The 22,046-nt window shown below is 39.6% G+C and overlaps 2 long non-coding RNA genes across 4 annotated transcripts in view; one reads left to right on the forward strand and one right to left on the reverse strand.

Moving 5' to 3' along the window:
- Positions 1 to 5,677, forward strand: part of LOC140613523 (uncharacterized) — a 74,630-nt gene extending 68,953 nt beyond the window's left edge. Inside the window, exon 4 of the long non-coding RNA XR_012014518.1 lies at positions 5,302 to 5,677. This is a non-coding gene — a long non-coding RNA (uncharacterized lncRNA). The remainder of the gene's footprint in view (positions 1 to 5,301) is intronic.
- A 3,425-nt stretch (positions 5,678 to 9,102) lies between these two features.
- LOC140613081 (uncharacterized) overlaps positions 9,103 to 22,046 on the reverse strand; it is a 412,316-nt gene continuing 399,372 nt past the window's right edge. For all 3 annotated transcript variants that reach the window (XR_012014203.1, XR_012014201.1, XR_012014202.1), the window contains one exon: positions 9,103 to 9,360. This is a non-coding gene — a long non-coding RNA (uncharacterized lncRNA). The remainder of the gene's footprint in view (positions 9,361 to 22,046) is intronic.

Consider the following 22,046-nt stretch of genomic DNA (forward strand, 5'->3'; position numbering starts at 1 on the left):
TTTTTTTGTTCCCACTCTGATCAAAACATCATGTGTCCCACCTTTCCATTACATACCTTGATGGATCAGTTGACATTGGATTGCTACAGTAAGGTTTTTGGGTAAATGTAAGCAGGTCTGGTGGGGCGACAGCTAGAAAGGCAGAGTCATGGTTAAAACTATGACTTGGGAAATGATTGCCTGGCTTCAAATCCTGGCCCAGCCATGCAGAAGCCAAGTGTCCTTAGGCAGGTTTCTTAACCTCCTTAAACTTGCTTTTCTCATTTGTAAATACCTATCTCACACAGCTATAGTTACCGTAAGAAAAAAACACTTAAAATAGTATAGCAGGTATGATATATAAGTACCTGCTATTATCATCCTAGGTAATCCTTGGTCCTGTGTTTTTCCAGAATATTTACATGATTCCAGAACATAAGATCCCCCCCACCCCACCCCCGGGCTTCCAGTCAATGCCTAAGGCTTGTGAGGAGAAAAGGAAGTCAATTGCTATTTATTGGGCATCAGAGAAGTAGGCCTTGTTCTCAAAATCATGTGCCTCACCAAGAAGTTCAGTCAGATAAGCATCTACCAGCATCCAAAATGTTGCTGTTGTGGGGCTTGGGAGACTGGTGCACAGTGGGCTTTGGTGTTGCCCCCAACTTGATCTGCTCCATTCCCACTGAGAGTCCTGTATCTGAGTAGTTATAATCGTGCTTGGAGTCAGGGCCTTTTCCAGATTCAAGGCTACACTTCTCTTGCCCTATGAGGAGAATGAACAGCCTATAGACCTTTACACGGTGAAGGCCCTGATCTTAAACAGGTGAGCCCAATGCATGCAGTTTGATGGATGCTTCTCCTAATTATGAAAGTTGAGCTGAACAAAGTCACTAAGAACTCCAAATTGTTTTGATATCGTGTCCTCCAAAAGCCCCTGAAATTCTTAGAGAGAGAACAACACTTCTCTTGTAAACTGGGCATCAGAGATGAGTCATCAAACATCAAAAATTTGAGCTGAAATCCTCTCAAGTCTTACACATTTAAAGACCGAAAAGCAATTTCCTTCAAATAATGATTAGCTCACCCACTTATGGGTCGTATTTCAATATCTTCTTTTATGAGGCTTATTCCGTTATCTCAGGGAGGAAAAAAGCAATAGGAACTACTGAAAGTAAAAGGCAAAATTTCCTATTAAATCCATCCTTAATGTAGAAGGTGATGTTTTATCAAAAGAATTGTTTAATAATAAGAGTTACTAAGAATGTCTTTGGTTAAGCAAACAAAGCTATACACATCAAAATGCTTGACATCAGGTTAAAAGGGAATAGTAAGTGCTAGAAAAATCAGGTAGCAAGGCCTGGGCATGTCTACAAAGGAGCAGCTCAGGGCACCCTTGTCCACTGGATCACAGCTCTCCACACAGGCAGCCCAACCACCACTGTGGCCAAGAGGGCGGAGGGAAGGACCTTGAGTTCTGCAAGAGCCTGAGGCAGGGTGAACTAGAAGAGCTTACACTGACTTAGAAATTCTGATTTTCCAAAGAACACTCAGGAAAGACAAAGGCAAATCTCATTCCTCTGATCGGCTCATTCTGCAACCTTCTACCTCCCACATCTCAGATTACACAAACAGGAACTGAATCATATGACTTTAAAAAATGTGGCATTTGGAAGTGGACAGGCAACCTTCAGCAGATCCAATGTAGTTTTCAGCTATTTTATCCTTCTACCAATGCTAGGGAGTGATGCTGTGAGCAAGACCATGTCATTTACTAGTTGGCATGGGCTTGCCTTGCCTTACCCTCGATCTTCACTGATGGAGAAAAATCAGTTCCTTTAACAAACTTTCATTGTTCACCCATTATCTGTTAGGCATGGGGCAAGGCGTGACTAAGTCAGATCTGATCTCTGCCTCATAGTAGTCTCATGGTGAAGGAAGAGAAGCAGCAAAACACATTGTAATGAGTCCCATGATAAATTCATGATGATTGAGACACATAATAGTGTGGGCTGTGAGGATGGGCAGGTAAAGAAGGATGAGGAGCAGGAAGTGGGAGGTGAACTCCAGGCACAGAAAGTAGCACCTGCTCAGGCATTGGAAACAAGAAAGTGGCCCTTTGGAGGAGACAGGTGACCAGGTGAATGTCACACAGTTGGATAGTTGCAGAGCTGTCTTGTCAAGGCCTGAGGCTCTGATTGTATTTAGACTTAACACTTGTAAAAAAAAAGCAGATTTATTTGATTCAGGTTTACTGTAAACTATGATGGTAGGGAGATACAATTAGGAAGTGCTATATAAGCATCTGAAGTTGCAGGAATTTTTTTTTATAATTCGTATAAAATAAATGAATGGAGGAAAGAACTGCCCAACTCTTTAATAAATTATAAAAATTGAAAATTAGTGATAAACCTCTGTGATTTCATTGAAAATTCCTTTGTTTCTGAATTAACAGGTACACCGTATGATATTTCACTGTCTCCTTCACTTGACTTTTTTACTTTTCACAATGATCTAAAATACATTTCTCAACATCTTTAAGTCCAGATGGGTGTACGTTTTAGGTAGATTAAAATACGCTCTATAATAAGACTTTGTAAGAATTTCCTTCTATTTATACTGAATGTCAAGTATTCAACAAGTGTTTTTTGAGTGTGCATTGTGTAGCAGGCAGTGTTCTAGGTACTGGGGACACAGAAATGTCCAAAACATATGCAGTAGCTGCTCTCAAGGAGCCTGCATTCTAGTTGGGGAACACGTTAGACACCAACCATTGATAACATGTCAGGAGGGACTGACGTTATGAAGCAAAATAAAGGAGGGTGGGAGAATATAGGGAGAAAGCGAGGTATTATTTGTAGGAAGGTCAGGAAACTCTCTGAAAATGGTTCAGATTCGAGTGGGTGGTAGTAGAATACTGTGAGAGGTGGGAGATTCTTGATAGATTTCAAATGTAAAACCAGTAGATTTATGGAGGATGGGAAAAGGGCTGTAACAGAGAAGACTCTTAGATCAGGCAGGTAGGAGAGGATTTTGCTAATGATAGACTTAGACCAAGAGTCAAAGGTCTGGTGGGTTGGAGTGGGCTGTGACCTTGGGTCATATATGCTGACAGACAGGATGATAGTGACAGCCCAGATTCTTGGGCTTTTGAGGTGATGCAGGTAGCCAGGGATGTAGGACATGCCAGCGTTGCTCCTGGTGAGCTCCAGAGCAGGTTGTGATGATGAGGTAGTGAAGTGATGGAAGAGGATAAGGTGACACTCCCAGGAGTACACGGAGCTTGGTGAGACCTCACCTCATGCCACCAAGGTTGTGTCAACTTTGGCAGAGGGGTGGTGGCTGGAGCAAGTCAAGCTCTGTCATTGCTTTCTGGTACCAGGGCTACTGCCCCCACGATACATAGGGCCCCAGGCAAACATGTTTTGTTGGGCCCCTAATCTATATAAACAGCTTGATTAAAAAATGTTTGACAAAATTCATGGGTCCATGGGAGATATAGGATTATATTATAGATATAAGTATAGGATTCATTCATGAAAATTTAGAATAATCAGCGAGGAAGTGGTAATTATTTTTAAATTTTCCAATGAGAGCTTATGATGATTTGTTATAATATCTCTATGACAGTAGGACCATAGGAGCTATCTCTTCCTATTTAGGTCCAGAAACCATAGTATTCATCTCCCTCCTTGTGAAATGTGCTCTACTTGATGAATTTCATATCTCCCACCACAAGGAAATAGTGGTAATGCATTAATTACTCATAGTGCCATTGTCCTTCAGATCCTCAAAACAATGTGAATCTTCTTGGCCCTGCAGTTCTTTAATATCATCTGTTTAACACTGGATATGTCATAACTCACGGCGTGGCATCATTTTTCATGCCACTCATGAAAGCTGGCTTCCAATGACTCTCACTGTGTTTCATTGATGGTGACCACAAATGTAAGCCTTAACTGGAGCATTAAGAAAAATGAATGATATTTTGCTCTTTTGTCATGCTCTTTTGTCTTTTTTTTGGATTTTGATAATACAAACATAGGAAAACACATCTTGTATAAATTCTCTTGAACTCTGTAGGTCACGATTACTGCATTCTTAGAATATGATCTCTTTTAATATTGACTGTATTCTGACCTTCATATGGTCATCAGTGAGGGGGACAGGAAAGTGGCTCATGGGCAGAGCCACTACAGTAGTTCCATTAGCCAGTGTGTGGAATCTCTGATCCTTTCCTCTGAGGGTTTAGGTAGATCTGAGAGATCTTGAGGTCATGATATCAATCAGAAGCAAAGGAAGACTTCAATTAAAAATGCCTGTTGAAAAAAAAATGCCTGTTGGCATTTACTGAGCAGTGGTTTCAAAAGCTCTTGGGAGATAGTTGTGGCCAGCTACAGAGTGTGCAGCCAGATGTGAAGGGTAGAGCCTGTGAGACTGTGGGGTGATCCTGGGTACTAGTGACAGAGGCAGTACAGGTAAAGGATCCTGGTTGCCACCCCTGCTGCCTTCAGATACTGTAGAATGGATGCAGCATCATGGCCTGAACATAAATAGGAAGATTTGACTGGTGGGCTCACATGGAGAGTTAGTAGCCCAGAGTTCTGAGCTTGTCGTCTATCTAACATGAATGAAAATCATTCCAAATCAGTGTGTCAGTACCAGTCAGGTGGTCCAACCTCAAAAGAAATCCTCTCTAGCCAACAGGATTGATCAGCTCACCTGGTTCCTTCCTTGGGGACAGACCCAGGTAATGGGACCCCAGATAGCTCTACAGGCCCAAGTCCTGGAGCTACTCCAGGCATCTCATTAACCCCAAACAGGAAGCACTTTAGAGGGTTGGAGAGCAACTGAAGCAAAACGAAAACCAGGCCTATTCTACATGGTTCTCAAGTGGGGCTCAGCGACTCCACCTGGTTGGCAGCCGTAGGTGGGAGACTTGTACTCCCAAGTATGTGCTCCCATCCCTCCTCCTTCCTCCTCTATACTGCCCAGGTCTAGTGGTGATATTGTCCGGCACCACAGAATAGACCCTAGCAAAATCAAGTGTAATTTTGCTTTAGACCTTTGCCTCAAACTTCTTAGCAAATCGACCTTTGATTTGTCCCTGAGTTATAAATGATCTTTATCTTTCTACAGTTTTATCAGCACATAAAAGGTATTTACAACATTTACCTGGCTAACAAAGTGCTTTTCAAATCCAAGTGATTTACTCCTCAGTTTCCTTTTCATTAAAGCCAATTCCCTTTTAAAGAGAGACTTGTATTACTGAGACTATATTTCTTTCTGAAAATGAGGCCTTACTTACACTATTCTCATCCACAGGCTAGAATGCAGACCTCCTGGTACTAAGGCCAAGGTCACCCAGGACACACAAACACATTTGTGTGTTCTTGTAAGTACTGGAGGCCATGGGCAACACAGTGGGAGTGAACCGAAGCCCCACTTCACCTCTGCCACACGAAACATCAGAAGGCTTTCCCTCGCCATCCTCTCTGCTGGTGAGCCCTTTTGCTGGGAGCCCTGCCTGAGTTTAAAAGTTTTGGTTTAGGGGATCCCTGGGTGGCGCAGCGGTTTGGCGCCTGCCTTTGGCCCAGGGCGTGATCCTGGAGACCCGGGATCGAATCCCACGTCGGGCTCCCGGTGCATGGAGCCTGCTTCTCCCTCTGCCTGTGTCTCTGCCTCTCTCTCTCTCTCTCTCTGTGTGACTATCATAAATAAATAAAAATTTATAAAAAAAAAAGTTTTGGTTTATTTCACAGTCATATTTTTTCTCTTCTTCTACCTTTACGTTTACTCCAGTTGTTCCTACTACTTGGGCAGAGTCCAAATCTATACTTTTAGGGAAATTCACAAAATTTTGTGAAAAATTTTCTAAATTTAAGGGTTGCCCCATAAAGTAATGAGGAAGCAATTTCTTAATGTTTTATCTTTCATTTAAGATATGAGCAGCAGCTATTCTTCAAAGAGATTTAGGCAGTCCTTGACCTTGACACAACTTTTACAAGGTCTCCCCATTATCGCATGTTGGATCTCCAGAACTCTGCTGAACATTTATACTGCAGGTGACAAATAGATATTAAGCCATTTTATGGTGGTTCTGTATGCCTCTTCACATTCTATTTTTGGCAATCATTATTTTTGGGTACCCATCCAATTATCTGAATATCAATAATATTTTGCTTTTATTTTCTTGTAAATAGGAACAGGAGGTGGTAAAATGAGAATGCCAGTACCAGTGATAACGCAGTTAGGTATGCTGACGGCAGGTAATCTTGACCTTCAGTAGATATTACATGGACCTCAAAAGGTTGACTGCGAGTTTAGTTGTAAAGAAAAATAACCAACTAAAGACTACAATGGTGAATCAATGGAGAAATTGGATTATCTGCATAAGTGTGATTGAGAATGAGTAGTGACCCACATGCAGGGAGAAGTGCATGAGGTTGCTGCTGACCTCTTCTCAGAGAGGATGGTGACAGGCATTCCACTTTCTCTTGAAAACCATTTCAAGAAAACTTATCTGATACCACTAAATAGAATCCCCACCAGCTAGTCCTTATTCAAGCTTTACTTTTTTATTTTAAAAAAATTTATTTATTTATTTATTCATGAAAGAGAGAGAAAAAGAGAGAGGCAGAGACACAAGCAGAGGGAGAAGCAGGCCCCATGCAGGATGCCCGACATGCAACTCGATCCCAGGACTCCAGGATCACGCCCTGGGCCCAAGGCAGGTGCTAAACTGCTGAGCCACCCAGGGATCCCCCTTACTCAAGCTTTAAATAAGTTTTTTCTCTCAGCTGTGATAACTGGCAGCTGAGGTAAGAAATAATTTCAAAATCCATAATTTATTACCTATATATGTTTGTTTTTAATGTATTAAATGTGTTAAATAATCTGTACACATTGCATATTCATGCAAAAAATGATGTCTTTAATCACAAGCATAGATTTTATAATGTGAGCTCTCTAGAAGTAGAACCCTCTTTATGCCTACTGTTTGACTTTCAGATCCTTGACTTTCAAATATGCTTTCAGGAGTTCATTATATACCAATGTAAAGGACTTTAATTATATATGATTTATTGGGGAATGATCTATCTCTCTTGTTAAGAGAGATATGCTGTGGTGTTCTTTTGAAAAAGGATGTTCTCTCTTACAATGCAAATGTTGAATCTGTTTTCTGTATGTTTCCATAAATAAATGAAGCAGAAGTGTCCTTCAGTATCCAGGTCAGTCACTTGCTCACTGGCTTTCAGGATAGGGACTCTACCTGGAGACATTTAAAAGGCAACAAACAAATAACACTCTAAACAAAGCCACTGACAGTAATGGGTCTGACCATGTGCTAAGAACACTGTCACCATGATTCAAATAGAAATGACCATTATATGTTGAAGAAACTAAGAATCAAGAGGATGCAGTTTAATCTTCATAGGAAACATGGAGGTAGACCCTACACCCACCCCCAAAGCTTGCCTTTCCCTGGAATCTCAGGTTTAAACAAAATCAAAACTTTAAAAAAATACTCATTGACCTTCAAAGTAGATAAAGTATAGATTCTGTTGCCAATAGAGCTGTTTTTATTTTTCTCAAATATGTTACAGTGATCTTTCACAGCCCAAAGCTTCTGGTGACCTATTTTTTAAACAGTTCTAAAAACATAAATTTCTAAATACATGTTGCCTTAAGTAGTTTATAATTTGAAGTTATAATCCCTTGTCTGTGATTAAATGTTTAGACGTATCAAAGTAAAGGTTTTTGGTAACAAGATATATCTTATTTGTATTTTGGAGAACCTTAAAGAATAAATTGTAAAATCTAAATATTTAATAATTGTACCCATAAATTTTAAAATCTAAACGTTTAATAACTGATTTTCTAGGTTAGCCTGTGTTTAAAAGATAGATTCTCAGTGGAAGCTGAAGGTATTCCCCTAGGAGACAATGTAATTGAAAGATTTATCTAAGATGTTGATAGATTAGGCTTAGATAAAGGGTCAGAAATTTGAGAAAGTGCAATTGAGTCCATAATATATGAAAATAATTTGGAAATATATATGCACAGGAAAGAAAAGTCTGGAAGGATAAATAAGAAATTGTTAACAGTGATTATACAGATTTTATGGGATTAGGTGTTTTATTTCATTCTGTTGTTAAAATTTTTATAATAAAAAGGTATTTTTAAATAAAAATAATAATTTTTAAACACGGAAAAGAAAAATTTTGGAGTAGGGAGTTATTGCTGTTACTGAGGCCTGCTATTCCTCTGGCTCTCAGTGGTCTCTCAAATGAAATAGGTGTGGGAGAGGCTTAAGGAGCAAAGGATTTCAAATTTTGCATTATTCCATCAACAATGTAATAATCCCACTTTGCATTTCATCTGGGAAGTTTTAATGCTCTCTTTATACCTAATAATAGAGCTTAAAGTCACCAAATAGCTTAAGTTCTAAACCTTGAATAACAACTTTCTAAACTTGAAGGTTTTAAAATTAAAAAAAAAAAAAAGACTGAGCCAACACTAAGGAGATGGTGCTTCTGTTCAGGCATAATTTGATATTTGTAGATATTTATTACAGATAAAATACATACTGAAGCCAAAGATCTGATCTTGATTAATCTGATCTTAATCAATTAATTGATTAATTCATTGTAAGGACCTAATAATTTTTTTATAGCACTTGTTTGGTCATTAGGAACATGTGAGTTAATGTCAACATTGTTTCTTACTCTCTGTAAATGCAGACTAAGAAGTTTTTAACTTAGGTATTTTAGTTTGTTTTTCTCTAAAGCAAAGTGGCTTTTCCAGTGAAGGCCATGGAAAAGAGCTCCACAGTCAGAGCAAACTCCCCTTGTGTCTGGGGGTACTGGTATTATTTTAAATTGTTATGCTAGCCTACACTAGGCCTTTAAGAATACAGTTAAATTTTTAGCTGATTGCTTCTTGTTTTGTTTTTTTTTTAAGATTTTATTTATTCATTCATGATAGACGTGGGGGGTGGGGAGAGAGAGAGAGAGAGAGAGAGAGAGAGAGAGAGAGGCAGAGACACAGGCAGAGGGGGAAGGAGGCTCCACGCCAGGAGCCCAACGCAGTACTGGATCCCCGGACTCCAGGATCACGCCTGGGGCCAAAGGCAGGCGCTAAACCGCTGAGCCACCCAGGGATCCCCTTCTTACTTGTTTTTATTCGGATCACCTCATCCTACCTTGCTCTGCCAAAGGTAAGGCTGTTCATTGTGTCAAGCTGTCACTCTCCAGAATGTAGTTCACCTGGTTGTCTTATGATCTCAGTTTTTGATGGATTCAAGAAAATTTGTGATTTTGTCAACTGCCCAGCTCTGTCTCATCAGTGTGGGAGCAAAGTTCTCTGGAAGCTTTCTCTATCCTAAATGGAAGCAAAACCAAAATCATCTCCGTCTCTTATAATTGAGGCCTAGAAAAAGAATGGCTTTTCCATTCTACAAAACTTTGGATTTTTAAACAATATTTACTTTCATTTTTGTCTGCCATTTCTTCCTTGAGCTCCTCTCTTTCTTGTAATACCTAGCCAAAGACAGCCACATACACTATTTACATTTTGTTTTCTAACATGCTCCCGAACTGCTGGCACACTCTGATTATGCTCTGCCTCCCCAAATGATTGCAGGTGGAAGCTGTAGAAAATGTCTTGCTAATGTATCATTTGGATCAGCAGCATTTCAACCTGTAATATCTGTGTCTTCACTGCTTTCCTTTAAAGAAATGCAAGAAAACACCTCAGGTGTTTGTTATGTAGCATCCAAAAGGGACCAACTTCTAGTCAGGATGAGTTATGCTATGCTGTGCAGATCTCTGGCTTAACATAAAGGATTTGTCTCTATTACAGGTTTTATGCACACTGGGGATCCCTTCTTTATATGATAGCATTTAGGACGCATCGCCTCAAAAGTCGCTATGCCAATAGAAAGATGAAGAAAGCACATTGGCTTTAAATCACCTTGATCTAAAAGTGACCCCTGTACTTCTTCTCATGTTCATTGGTCAGAGTTACTCATTGGAGCCAACCTAAACGCAACAATGTTAAGAAACAGGGGAGGCAGGAACCCTGGGTGGCTCACTGGTTTAGCACTGTCTTCGGCCCAGGGCATGATCTTGGAGACCCGGGATCGAGTTCCATGTCAGGCTCCCTGCATGGAGCCTGCTTCTCCCTCTGTGTCTTTGCCTCTCTCTCTCTCTCTCTCTCTCTCTCTCTGTCTCTCATGAATAAATAAATAAAATCTTAAAAAAAAAAAAAGAAACAGGGGAGGAAATGGATATTACCTTTGTTACCCTATACTCTGTTTTTCCAATATGTGATCAGCAAAGGAATAAGACTACCCTTTCTCTTATTACTATGTTGAATCAGAGTTAGTAAATATATGTCAGACGTAGCATCATCTCGTAATGCACTAGGCAGGGCTCAGGCCACCTTAAATTGGTCATTAACTCCTGCTCTCCCCTTCCTTATATTTTCCCATGAGGCTCAGATGAAACTAACATTGGAGGACATTTAAGCTCATACAGCTCCTCCATGCCCATACATCACTACAAATGATTTTCAGGCCTTGAAAGCACTGATAACCAGAGGTGACGTTAGACTGGCACACACCAATGTGGTACACTGTCCTTTATACCCAAGAGCCATTCGGGCTGGTTGAGTATCCATCCTGCTGGATCAGAGCCCATGCCTTATGATTATTTATTGTTCTGACTACCACTTCTTCTTCTTTTTCTTCTTTTTTTTTTTTTTCTGACTACCACTTCTGTTTACTATTCAAATATACCAAATTACTTCTAGATTGTACTAGATCCTCCCAGGGCTTAGTGTTTTTTGTTTTTAGACACCAATTCAAACCAAACAACATGAATGATAATGTAAAGATTTATGTTAAGTTTCCTTAAAAAGGCAGCCCAGAAGGCTTGCTCAGAGCGTATCACCTGAACCTTTCCATACATCCTCTCTTTGCCTCATTTAGAACTTTTCACTCATGGCGACAGACAAAATTTCCTTTTTCTCTTTGTGCACACAGTCATATTTCTATGAAATGGCTTTTTGAGTTCATATTCTTTTCCTATCTTGCCTCCTTTTCCTCTACAAACTGTACACCTGGCCCTCCCTGCTGCACAAGGCCATTTGGTAGGGTAGACTGATCCTACCGGGCTGTTTTACCAGGACTTAGAAATCTGGTGAATATATTCATTAGTCACTATTTTATTTTAGATCATACCAATTCTTACATCAATGATACTCAGATTTTTGTCACAAGAAAAAATGAGAAGACACCACTCTCAAGATGCTGACTTTTATTTTTTGTGCCATAGGCAGAAGCTGAGTAGCTGGCTCACCATATTGCATCGAGCAGGTTTTCAGAAAAAGAGTGTTTCTATCTCAGTCATTGCTGATGAAACCCTCCATAAGACTGGAATCTGCCAACTTCATCACAAATGTATGTGAACGACAGATTTTCCCTGCCTCAGACATTAACAAACTGCAGATGGTAAATAGTTCTTTGCTTTAAAAGCTAGATTTATTTCACAGTCTGCTAAAATGCAAATACCCAAAAAAGAACACAGCTCCTTGCTGCCACAGGTTTGCCAGTCTTTGTTCTCAAATAATCTTAAATATAACTGCCCTTTGAGAAGTTATACTCTTGGAATAAGCAAAATTTAATGCTTGAGTAATCAAACTGATTTTGTCCATGATATTATTATAATTTTTAAGAGAAAAATAGCATCAATCCTCATAGAAACTGCCCTTCTCTAATAGATAGCTTGAAATCGCAATTATTTTGCTCCCTTCTTCCAAAAAAGATATATAGATGAAAGACAGACAAACAGGCAATTATTTAACAGATAAAGGGACAAATGGATAAGTGAAAATGGAACAGAAACTAACATCACAGAGAAGCACAGTGCTCGGCTAATTGGGGGCTAATGCACCTATGTGACAATAAAGAATTAATAAGGATTCTTCTGGTCTTAATGGTGATGTAATAAAGACCCTGAACTCACCTTCTAAATGGACACACTAAATCTACACTTATTTATAGAGCAATTCCTCCTAAAGAAGAACTGAAGGCTGATTGAATAGTTTCTGCACAACACATGATAAAGAGATCACAAAGAGAACAGCAAAAGAGATGGAGACCTGGTAATGAAGGGAACCCTGACCTTCTAGTGCTGCAAGCTGTAGCGGAGAATGGTAGTACTGAGGGACTGTGAGCAGATTTGTCTGCCCTGGGGCACAGAAAAAAAAGATAGCTGTGACTAAAAAGAGCAACTTGAATATATGGGAACCAATCCTAGGACCCTGCCAAAATGGGGGGTGGTTGCTGGAACTCTCTCCAAGTCAGAGGGGCTGGTGAGTGCCATGGCTTCTATTCCCCTTGCCTTCCACTAATGTAAGCCAACTATGGCTCCTGGACAGACTGAAGTAGGGTCTTGCCTTAGTGAGCCCCAGGCCCCTAGCTCATACCAATCCAAGCTATCACACCAGGGCAGTGTGCACACCACGACCCCCTTGCTCAGTGCTTACTACAGTTCCAACCATTTTGTCAAAGTGACACAGGCACAAGGTACCCTGAAACACTCTAGGCCAATCACACCTCAGGGCCAAATGATGTGGTTGGGTATCTTGATGCAGGGCATTCTGAGACCTGGAAGGCCAGGGTGCCCTGCATGAGGAGTGCCCTGGAACTCCTAACCAGCACCTACTTTGGGTCCAGTTGTCAAGCAAATCTTGTGCTGAGTACCCAGGACACCTCCACCTCCACCTATTTCAATTCCAGCTGTTCTGCCATGATGCTCACTGTATGGAGGTCCCTGGAACCCCATGTTAGCTTCACCAGTCCTGCCTGGGCACCCTCTGCATAAAGAGCCAAGAAACATGCCCACTTCAGCTCTGGTCATAAGAGAGGGCAGCTCCAGCACGGAGTGCTCTGGGATCCCCTAGCCCACACAAGCCACAGCTCTGGCCAGACAGCCATAGTCACCAGTCACACAAAATCTTTACAGGGGACTACCATACACAGACCATCACTTCAAGCTTAGGAGAAGTAGTTGTTCTACCCACTTCATAGGAACAAACACAGGAATTCAAGAAAATGAGGAGACAGAGGAATATGCTCCAAATGAAAGAAGAAGACAAAACCTCAGAAAAAGAACCAAATGAAATAGACATAATCTACCTGATAAAGAGTTCAAAGTAATGGTCATAAAGATGGTCACCCAGACTGGAGAAAGGAATGGATAGACTCAGTGAGAACTCCAACAAAGAACCAATCAGAGTTGAAGAATACAATAACTGAAATGAAAAATACACTAGAGGGAATCAACAGCAGGTAAAACACGCAGAAGAATGAATCAATGATCTGGAAGACAGGGTAATGGAAAGCACCCAAGTTGAACAGCAAAAATGAAAAAGAATTAAAAAAAAAAGATAGGTTAAGGGATCTCTTGAACAATACCAAGTGAATAAACATTTGCAGTATAGGAGTCTCAGAGGGAGAGGAGAGATAAAAGGGGGCAGAAAACTTCCTTGAAGATACAATAACTGAAAAATTCCATGAAGTGGGAAGGAAACAGATACCCAGGTTTAGGAAACCCAGAGTTCCAAAGATGAACCCAAGGAGGTCCACACCATGACACAAACTAATTAAAGTATAAAAAATTAAAGACAAAGAATTTCAAAGGAATGAGAGTGAAGCTACTAGTAAAATACAAGGGAAACCCTTAAAGATCTCAGCCAATTTTTCAGCAGAAATATTCAAGCCAGAAGAAAGAGGCCTGATATATTCAAATGAAAGGAGAAAACAAACAAACCAAACTATAATGAAGAATACTCTACCTGGCCAGATTTTCATTAAGAATTTGAAGGAGAAATAGAGTTTCCCAGACTAACAAAAGTTAAAGAAGTTTACCACTACTGGGGAGGGAGGGGCAAGATGGCAGAAGAGTAGGGGTCCTCAGCTCACCTGGCCCCACAAACTTACCTGGTAACTTTCAAAACATCCTGAACACCTATGAATTTGACCTGAGATTTAAAGAGAGAGCAGCTGGAACACTACAGAGAGAAAAGTTTTTCATTTCTAACAAGGTAGGAAGGTGGAAAAAATAAATAAAAAAGAATAAAGTGGGGGAGGGGAACCGTGAGTGGCTGGACTAAAGTGGACCAGAGAAAACCTCTGGGGCAGGAAAGCCCAGCCCTGGAGAAGCGGGAACTTTAAAAGTCCACACTGGAGTTTCTCTGGATAGAAAAGTGCTTAGCAGGGAAATCGGGTGGAATCGCAGGAAGGGCAGTGAAGCCTCAAGATTCCCAGAATCACTATAGGAGGAGGGGCACCTGGGGGAAAGCTCACCGCAAACTGTGATCCAATATCAGTAAAGGGCTGGAGCACTGCAGGCCTCTGGGGCATTTGGGAGAAGCCAGTCGGTTAGGTGGGTTGCCTCCGGATGGAGGTGGCTAAGCCCCGTTCCCTTCAGAAGAGGCATTCCCTGGGGGCATAGGTCCAGTGACACAGGCCCTCGCATCCCAGGGCACCCAAGTGGACAAAGCTGGGGATCCTGTGTTGCCCCTGGGACAGGCGGAAGTGGGGAAGGCACAGGAAGCCAAGAACTCTCCTGCCACTGGGAGCCCCCAAACTGTGCAGATCAGTGCACCTGCGCTGGTCCAGGAGCATCTAGGCCAGGGTGGACTGAGAGACTGCAGTTAGTTGCTCAAGGGGAGCTTGACTCCAAAGCTGGAAATCTGACATTGCCCCTGTTGTTTTTCTTCTTTCTCTCACCTTGTGCCTGGGAGAGGTGGGGCCTCTGGGGAACAAGGTCTCACAGGGTAAACAGCTCCCACTGAGTTTGGCACCTGGCAGGGGGCGGGGCATCTCCACCCAGGCACAGACACTTGAGAAACAGCACAGCAGACCCCTCCCCCTGAAGACCAGCTGGGAGAACAAGGGAAGAGCAAGTTTACTGACCAAGCAGCACTGGAAAGCTCCAGGACCAAGAGAAAGTAGTATATAGAACTAGACTGTTCTTTTTCTTTTTCTTTTTTTTTTTTTTTTTTTTTTTACCATTATGACTCACTTTTATATCAGACTAAAAATATTGGAAATTTTTATTTTCTCTCTTTTCCTACCTTAACTACAATATTTTACCAGCTCTTCATTTTTAAGTTATTTTCCTTTTGACGTTCATATTTCTACAGTTACATGTCTTAGATATATTTTCCACTTCTGGATTCCCTTCAACGTATTCAATTTAATTTTGGTAGATAGATGAGATATGGGTTTTGTTTTTGTTTTTTTCTGCCTCATTTTGTATTACAATGGTGGAAGTACCTTCTAAAGGTACCTTTAGTACCCTCTAAAACACAACCAACATACACCCAGAACCAAGTGGAACACTGTGTTAGTTCATCTTGTGAGATTATATTCTCACCTCCTTCCCATTCTGCTCCCCTCTTTTATGTTGTTTATGTTTTGGCAGTCAATGTGGTCAATGTTGGGGTTTTATATAAGTATTGCTGGTTTATATAAAATTTATATAAAATTTGGGATTGAGCATTTTCTAACATACATAACAAAATACACTCAAAATCAGGAGGATCACCCTCTAGGATCCCCTCAGGTGGATTACATTCTTTGTCCACTACCACTTCTTCACCACCACCACCATCCCCCCTTTCTTTCTCTTTTTTCCTCTTTACTTTCCTGTTTTCTTTTTCTTTTGTCTTCTTTGTTTTTGGTTTTTGGCTTTTTATTTTTACTACTTTGTTTTAAAATTTGTTTTTCACTTTAGTGGTCCTTTTGTTTTATTTTGTTCTGTTCCTCTTTTTCTTTTATTTTCTGGTCTCTGACATCTTCAAAATCATCTAGGGTGTATTTTACTTAGGTTGTGGTTGACATTTTTGACTCAGCCCACTCATACAGCCACTTTGCACTGGACAAAATGACTAGAAGGAAGAATTCACCACAAAAGAAAGAACTGGAAACAGTACTCTCTGCCACAGAGTTATAGAATTTGGATTTCAATGCGATGTCAGAAATTCAATTCAGAAGTAAAATTATAAAGCTCTGAAAAAAAGCATAAGGACTCTCAGTAACTCTTTGTTACTGCAGAATTGAGGTCTACTCAGGCTGAAATTAAAAATAGATGAAATGAGATGCAATCCAAACTGGATGTCCTAAAGGCTAGGGTTAATGAGGTGTAAGAAAGAGTGAGTGACATAGAAGACAAGTTAATGGTAAGGACAGAAGCTGAGGAAAAAGGAGAAAAAAAATTAAAAATTAAGAGACCATGAGGAAAGCCTTAGGGAAATAAATGATAGGAAGGAAGGAAGACTATACATCTAATTGGGATTCCAGAAGAGTCTGAGAGAGGGGAGAGAGAGAGAGAGAGAGAGAGAACGAACCACAAAGTAAATTTGAAGAAATCATAGTTGAGAACTTCCCAAATCTGGAGAAGGAAATAAGTATTTAGATCTAAGAGATAGAGAGAAACCCCCCCCAAAATCCATAAAAACCATTCAAACCTTGACATTTAATAGTGAAAATTGCAAATTTCAAAGATAAAAAGAAAATCCTTAAAGTAGTGTGAGACAAGAGATTCTTAATTTATATGGAGAGAAATATCAGATTCACAGCAGACCTCTCCACAGAGACCTGGCAGGCCAGAAAGGACTGGCATGGTATATTCGGGGTACTAAATGAGAAGAACATGTAGCCAAGAATACTTTTTCCAGAAAGACTGTCATTCAGAATAGAAGGAGAGATAAAGAGCTTCCAAGATAGGCAGAAACCGAAAAAATATGTGAAATATTTTATTAATAAAATCATGAATGAAAGAGGAGAGATCACGGCCAAACCAAAGAAATATAAACTATTTTAAAAACATATTATCGGGCAGCCCCGGTGGTGCAGCGGTTTAGTGCCGCCTGCAGCCCGGGGTGTGATCCTGGAGACCCGGGATCAGAGTCCCACATTAGATTCCCTGCATGGAGCCTGCTTCTCCCTTTGCCTGTGTCTCTGTCTCTCTCTCTATCTCTGAATAAATAAATAACATTAAAAAAAACATATTATAAGTAGCTATATGCCAACAAATTAGGCAATCTAGAAGAAATGAATATATTTCTGGACAACAACAAATTACCAAAACTGGAACAAGAAGAAATAGAAAACCTGAACAGGCCAATAACCAGCGAGGAAGTTGAAGCAGTCATCAAAAACCTCCCAAGACACAAAAGTCCAGGGCCAGATGGCTTCCCAGGGGAATTGTATCAAATGTTTAAAGAGGAAATAATACCTATGCTACTAAAGCTGTTCTGAAGGATAGAAAGGGATGGAATACTTCCAAACTCGTTTTATGAGGCCAGTATCACCTTGATTCCAAAACCAGACAAGTCTCCATGAAAAAGGAGAATTATAGACCACTATCCCTGATGAACACAGATACAAAAATTCTCAACAAGATACTAGCCATTAAGATCCAACAGTACATTAAGAAGATTATTCACTATGGCCAAGTGGGATTTGTCCCCAGGATGCAAGGGTGGTTCAACGCTTATAAAACAAACAACATGATAGATCATATCAACAAGGGATAAAACAAGAACCATATGATCCTCTCAATAGATGCAGAGAAAGCATTTGACAAAATACAGCATCCATTCCTGATCAAAACTCTTCAGAGTGTAGGGATAGAGGGAACATTCCTCAATATATTAAAAGCCATTTATGAAAAGCCCACAGTGAATATCATTCTCAATGGGGAATTACAGAGCCTTTCCCCTAAGATCAGGAACAGGACAGGGATGTCCACTCTCACCACTGCTATTCAACATAGTGCTAGAAGTCCTAGCCTCAGCAATCAGGCAACAAAAAGAAATAAAAGGCATTCAAATTGGCAAAGAAGAAGTCAAACTCTCCCTCTTTGCAGATGACATGGTACCGTACGTAGAAAACTCAAATGACTCCACCCCACGAACTCATACAGCAAATTCAGCAGTGTGGCAGGATACAAAATCAATGCCCAGAAATCAGTGGCATTTCTATACACTAACAATGGGACTGAAGAAAGAGAAATTAAGGAGTCAATCCCATTTACAATTGCACCCAAAAGCATAAGATACGTAGGAATAAACGTAACCAAAGAGGCAAAGGATCTATACCCCCAAAACTACAGAACACTTCTGAAAGAAATTGAGGAAGACACAAAGAGATAGAAAAACATTCCATGCTTATGGATTGGAAGAATAAATATTGTGAAAATGTCAATGTTACCCAGGGCAATTTACACGTTTAATGCAATCCCTATCAAAATACCATGGACTTTCTTCAGAGAGTTGGAACAAATAATGTTAAGATTTGTGTGGAATCAGAAAAGACCAGAATAGCCAGGGGAATATTGAAAAAGAAAACCAATGCCAGGGACATCACAATACTGGATTTCAAGCTGTATTACAAAGCTGTGATCATCAAGACAATGTGATACTGGCACAAAAACAGATCATAGATCAATGGAACAGAATAGAGAACCCAGAAATGGGCCCTCAACTCTATGGTCAACTAATGTTCGACAAAACAGGAAAGAATATTCACTGGATAAAGGACAATCTCTTTAATCAATGGTGCTGGGAGAATTGGACAGCCACGTGCAGAAGAATGAAACTGGGCCATTGTCTTACACCATACACAAAAATAAACTCGAAATGGTTGAAAGATCTAAATGTGAGAAAGCAAAAATAAACTATTGGGACTTAAGATAAAAAGCTTCTGCACAGCAAAAGAAATAGTCAACAAAATGATAAGACAACCTACAGAATGGGAGAAGCTATCTGCAAATGATATATTAAATAAAGAGCCAAGATCCAAGGTCTATAAAGACCTTATTAAACTCAACAGCAAAGAAACAAACAATCCAAACATGAAATGGGCAAAAGACATGAACAGAAATTTCACAGAGGAAGACATAGACATGGCCAACAAGCACATGAGGAAATGCCCCACATCACTGGCCATCAGGGAAATACAAATCAAAACCACAATGAGATGCCACCTCACACCAGTGAGAATGGTGAAAATTAACAAGACGGGAAATAACAAATGTTGGAGAGGATATGAAGAAAGGGGAACCCTCTTGCACTGTTGGTGGGAATGTGAACTGGGGCAGCCACTTTGGAAAACTGGGTGGAGGGTCCTCAAAGAGTTAAAAATAGAACTGCTGTACGCCCAGCAATTGCACTGCTGGGGATTTACCCCAAAGATACAAATGCAGTGAAACGCTGGTTCACCTGCACCCCAGTGTTTATAGCAGCAATGTCCACAATAGCAAAACTGTAGAAGAAGCCTTACTGTCTTTTGACAGATGAATGGGTAAAGAAGATGTGGTCTCTATATACACTGGAATATTCCTCAGCCATTAGAAACGACGAATACCCACCATTTGCTTCGACATGGGTGGAACTGGAGGGTATTATGTTGAGTGAAGTAAGTCAGTCAGAGAAGGACAATCATTATATGGTTTCATTCATATGGGGAATAGGAGAAATAGTGAAAGGGATTATAGGGAAAAGGAGAGAAAATGAGTGGGAAAAATTAGAGAGGGAGACAAAACATGAGAGACTGCTGAGTCTGTGAAACAAACAAGGGGTAGTGTAGAAGGGCAGATGGTCGGGGAATGAGGTGACTGGGTGATGCACACTGAGGAGGGCACTTGATGGGATGAAAACTGGGTGTTATATGTTGGCAAATCGAACTTCAATACAAACAAATTAAAAATGAAGTTTAGCACTACTAAACTAGCTTTACAAGAAATGCTGAAGGAACTCAAGTTGAAAAGAAAAGGTCATAACTAGAAGCAAAAAGAATTATGAGAGGAGGGATCCCTGGGTGGCGCAGCGGTTTAGCGTCTGCCTTTGGCCCAGGGTGCGATCCTGGAGATCCTGGATCGAATCCCACGTCGGGCTCCCGGTGCATGGATCCTGCTTCTCTCTCTCTCTCTCTCTCTCTCTCTCTCTCTCTCCCTCTCTCTGTGTGTGTGACTATCATAAATAAATAAAAAATTAAAAAAAAAAGAATTATGAGAGGAAAAATGTTCATAATGTAAACACACTAAAGGTAGTAAAGCAATCACTTATAAAGTTAGTATTAAGGTTAAATGAATAAAGTAGTATAGTCTATAATGTCCGAAAAATTAGTTAAGGAGAATCACATAAGAAAAAGATGCAAGATATTTTTTAAAGATGCAAAATATGACTATATATATTTATTTATCTATAAAACATTGAGGCAGGCAGTAAAAAGGAGTTTCTTTAGAATATTTCTGAACTTAAGTGACTATCAACTTAATATAGGCTGCTATATATGTTGGAATGTTATACATGAACCTCATGGTAACCACAAACAGAAAACATACAGTAGACATACAAAAAATATAGAAAAAGGAAAACAAGTATAACATTAAAGAATGTCATAAATCACAAGGAAGAAGAACAAGAGAATAAGAAAGGAACAGAAAACTACAAAAACAACCAGAAAAAAACCTAAATGTACATAGCTATTAATAAGTATTTTAAATATAACCAGTGAAATGCTGTAATCAAAAACATAGGGTGACAGAATGGATAAGAAAACAAGATCCATCTATATGCTGCCTATAAAAGACTTGCTTTAGACTTAAAGACATTTACAGATTGAAAGTGAAGGAATGGAAACAGATATATCATGCAAATGGAAGCAAAAAAAAATGTAGGGGTAGCAATATTTATATCAGACAGACTCTATAAAAAAAGCCTAACAAGAGACAAAGGAGGGCAATGTCATAATGATAAAGGGATCAATTCAACAAGAGGATGTGATAATTGTAAATACCTATGCACCCAACATTGGAGCACCTAAATACATATAGCAAATGTTAACAGACTTAAAGGGAAAAATCAATGATAAAAGAATAATAATAAGGGATAGATCATCCAGTCATAAAATCAACTTGCATAATTGGATAGATCATCCAGTCATAAATCAACTAGGAAACAGTAGCTTTGAATGACACATTAGACCAGATGAACCTAACAGATATATACAGAATATTCCATGTAAAAACAACAAAATACATGTCCTTTTCAAGTGCACATGGAATATTCTCCAGGATAAGTCACATATTAGGCCACAAAACAAGCCTCAATAAATTTAGGAAGATTAAATCATATCATACATCTTTTCCAACCAAATGGTATCAAACAAGAAATCAGTTGCAAGAAAGAAACTGGAAAACCACAATAATGTGAAGGTTAAATAATATGGTGCTAACTAACCAATGGGTCAACAACGAAATCAAAAAGAAAATTAAGAAAATACAGAGACAAGTGAAAATGAAAACATAGTGCTCCAATATCTTTGGAATGCCATGAAAGCAATTCAAAGAAGGAAGTTTAGAGTGATACATACCTACCTCAGGAAACAAAAAAAAATTTCAAATAAAAAAAATCTAACCTTGTATCCAAAGGAATTGAAAAGGAAGAAAATAAGTAGAAGGAAGGAAATAATAAAGATCAATAGAAATAAGTGAAACAAAGACAAAAAATAGAAAAGATCAAAGAAACCAAGGGCTGGTTCTTTGAAAAGATGCATGAAATTGAAAAATCGTTAGTCAGAGTTATCACGAAAAAGAGAGAGAGGACCCAAATAAATAACATCAGAAATGAAAGCGATCACTCACAATGATCAAGTGGAATTTATTCTGGGGATGCAAGGATGGTTTAATATATGCAAAGCAAGCAATGCGATACACCATATTAACAAATGAAAGATAAAAATCTTATTATCTTTCCAATAAATGCAGGAAAAACATTTCACAAAATTCAACATCCATTCATGATAAAAAAAAATCGTAACAAAGGTAGTTTAGAGGAAACATACCTCAATGTAATAAAGGTCATGTATGACAATCTCACAGCTAACATCATACTTGGTAGTAGAAATGGAGAGCTTTTCCCTTAAGATCAGAAACAAGACAAGGATGTCCATTCTTGCCACTTTTATTCAACATAGTATTAGAGATCCT

Source organism: Canis lupus, chromosome 21 (assembly GCF_048164855.1).
Source record: "Canis lupus baileyi chromosome 21, mCanLup2.hap1, whole genome shotgun sequence".
Classification (NCBI taxonomy): Eukaryota; Metazoa; Chordata; class Mammalia; order Carnivora; family Canidae; genus Canis; species Canis lupus.